At 37.7% G+C, this 3,353-nt stretch overlaps 1 long non-coding RNA gene across 1 annotated transcript; it reads left to right on the top strand.

Moving 5' to 3' along the window:
* The first annotated feature begins 531 nt into the window (after positions 1-531).
* On the top strand, positions 532-1,688 carry LOC134069342 (uncharacterized). Its single transcript, XR_009936805.1, has 3 exons — positions 532-693; positions 813-908; positions 1,179-1,688. It is a non-coding gene; the product is annotated as an uncharacterized LOC134069342 (long non-coding RNA).
* Positions 1,689-3,353: the final 1,665 nt, after the last annotated feature.

Below are 3,353 nucleotides of genomic sequence, written 5' to 3'. Positions count from 1 at the left end.
TATTGTCTATAACCGCACTATATAAATTGAACAGATCAGGTAGCGGATCTGTAGTTCGATGGAATGAGACGTAAGAAACTACACATTTGATTTGCTTCGATGTCGCAATGCATCATACTTTCGTAAAATCATGCAACATACTCTTCCTTGTCTGTGGACATCATTATTTGCAAAGCAGGTGCTGGATAAACAAATAGTGTGTGTGCGACAGAGGAAAAGTGCTTTAATGTTGCTTTAAAGAAACAGACATAGGCTACCCTCACTAAAGTTACCTGTAGCAGTTTCCATCATCAAAATCGGACATGCTCTACAGGCAATAGTATTTAGCAGTAAAGCCACCTATCTGGAAGTGGTCTAATGTCTTAAATTGTTCAAATCCTAAACTGGTACAAACACCCAGTTGTGAAGAAGCGGAATGATATTTGCATAATTTGACCTACAGTAGGCCTATGTGGGCAGTGATGCCATGCTGCAGCGATATTTAACTTAATGTCATTGTGACCAATTTTCTTTTGGCATTTTCAGATTTGTGCAGAATTCCACCGGATAACAAGTACAAACTTAAAGAGTACATTTTATTCTGCATTTGATAAGTATATGCCACGGCTCATAACATTGTACCGTGAAAAAGCGGCCCGCACTGGCAAAACTTCTGAATTGCTAAGAAACATCTTCAGGACTTATGATCTCCTTGTATGTAACATTTCCTACCTCATGACAATTTGTACTATAGTATTATTTAATATATGCACATGATTAATATTATGATGATTTGTCTTCCCATTACCCCACAATTCCTCCTGTCTTTCTAGGAAGCCGTTGATGTTAACAGCAGACGTACAATTGCTCTGCGGGCACTTCCCATTTTCCTGCGTGAAGATGCTGATGGATTTTTTAAGACCTGGAATGTAAGTTTTGAATCAACTGTGTGTTGTTTTTCTTACTTTGTGTTCTCTGCATATCTCTATTTCTATTTAACCCTCTGCACACAACCACAACAATTTTCCTTGCCACCAGAATAGCAATTAAATCATTCTACAGTAATTCACCAAGAATGTCATATTTTGGGATTTTATCTGAACTTTTCATTACCTGGTATTTCCTATTATATTAAATACTCATGTAGTGTTTTTCATTGACTCCTCTACTCATTAACTAATTACTGTCATGTTCTTCAGGCAGAAGACATTGACCTGCCAGACCTCTCAGATACGGCTGTAGCTGTTCTCACTGTCTCAAATGACACAGTCTCCCTTGTGAAGTTTGGTCCTGCGATACATTCTATTGTTCTCGAGGGAGATATTGTGGTGTGTGATATAGCACAGTTGACCGAGGCATTCATTTTGCTTTTTGGCCTGATTTATGCTCTACATCTAGACTATCCAAAGCAATTGTCGTACACGTTCAATTTTATTCAAAAAATTATAATGGGTTTGGATGACCTGAAGCGGTTACCTCCGAGGCTGCTTAGTCTGAAAAATGATCTACTGATGATGGATGAGTAGTCTGCTTAATATATGTCATTGTTGGTACTGCCAGCATGGTGATACTCAAGCAACCATTTTGTTTTTGTTTTCACTTTTTTTTTTTTTTATCTCGGCCTATTGTTGTTGGCCTATTATTTTTTGGATTGGCCTATTGTGTTGGCCTATTTTTTTGTTTGTTTGTTATTTGGAGTATTACTTGTATTACCTTGATTGAAAATATGGTTGTTATTTCTTTAGTTTCCATACTAACCCCATTGCTGGGCACGTTGTTCTGAATTCAAATGGAATTGTTAAAATAAACATAATCTGCATTGACATTGTGTTTTGAATATTTCTTTTATTTGAATCATACAAATAAAATATGTTTGCTTTTGAGGAAAATAGTAAACCTACACAGTCAATAAAATGTGTTTCAATACAGTTAAATCAACTTAAAAATATAAGAGGCTGAATTGACGATGTTTAGGTCTGACAAACTGAATGAGTCATGGTGATAACATGAATATATTAGTAGGAGTGTTAACTTAAAAAAATCAACTCCGTTTCCAGTGTCCATTTAGTTAGTTTTAACAATAGTTTCAAAATGATCAGGTACAGTGCCTATAGAAAGTTATCATACCCTTTTGAAATAGTTACTTTTTTTGTCTTACAGCCTGAAATCAAAACCCATTTAAAAAAATATATTTTCCAGTTTTATTTACAAATGTAGCTGTACAACACCAAAATAATGAAAAAAAAGTAAACAGTTCTGAAAATTAATAAAAAATGAAAAACTAGAATAACAGGGTTGGAAAAGTCATCATACCCCTGACTTAATACTTTGTAAAGCTTCCTTTTGCTTTCATTACAGCCATCAATCTGTTTGGATATGTCTCTATTATAGCTTTGCACACCTAGATAGGGGAATATTTGCCCAATTTTCCGTGCAGAAATGTTAAAATTTAGTCAAATTCTGTAGGGAATGGCGATGGACTGCTCTCGTCAAGTCAATCTACATATTTTCTATAGGATTTAAGTCAGGGCTCTGACTTTGCCACTCAAGGATATTCACCATCCTATCCTTAAGCCACTGCTTTGTTCTTTTGGCAGTATGTTTAGGATTTTTGTCGTGTTGGAAGGCGAATGACCTCCCCATCCTCAGCTGTTTAGGAGAGGGACGCAGGTTTTCCTCAAGAATTTTGGTGTACTTGGCAGCATCCATTTTCCCTTCTATCCTGACCAATTGCCCAGTCCCCGCTGAAGAGAAACATCCCCAAAACATAATGTTGCCCCCACCATGCTTCAAAGTAGGTATGGTGTGTTTTTGGTGTGTTTGGGTGTGTATACTGTGTTTGGTTAGCGTCTGGAGCTCAGTCCAAAAACTTCAATCTTAGTCTCCAAAAAGTTCGATCTTAGTCTCATCTGACCATATAAGCTTTTTCCACATGGTAGCAGAATATTCCAGATGTGTTTTTGCACTGAACTCCAAGCGCAATGTTTGGCGAAAACCAACACAGTACACCACCCAAAACACACCATACCTAGTGTGAAGCATGGTGGGGGCAACATTATGTTGTGGGGATGTTTCTTTTCAGCGGGAACTGGGCAATTGGTCAGGATAGAAGGGAAAATGGATGCTGCCAAGTACACCCACATTCTTAAGGAAAACCTGCGTCCCTCTCCTAGACAGCTGAGGATGGGGAGGTCATTCGCCTTCCAACACGACAATAATCCTAAACATACTGCCAAAAGAACAAAGCAGTGGCTTAAGGATAGGATGGTGAATATCCTTGAGTGGCAAAGTCAGAGCCCTGACTTAAATACTATAGACAATATGTGGATTGACTTGAAGAGAGCAGTCCATCGCCATTCCCTACAGAATTTGAC

Source organism: Sardina pilchardus, chromosome 21 (assembly GCF_963854185.1).
Source record: "Sardina pilchardus chromosome 21, fSarPil1.1, whole genome shotgun sequence".
NCBI lineage: Eukaryota > Metazoa > Chordata > Actinopteri > Clupeiformes > Clupeidae > Sardina > Sardina pilchardus.
The sequence above is the reverse complement of the archived record's forward strand: the minus strand, read 5'-3'. Positions and strand labels throughout refer to the sequence as shown.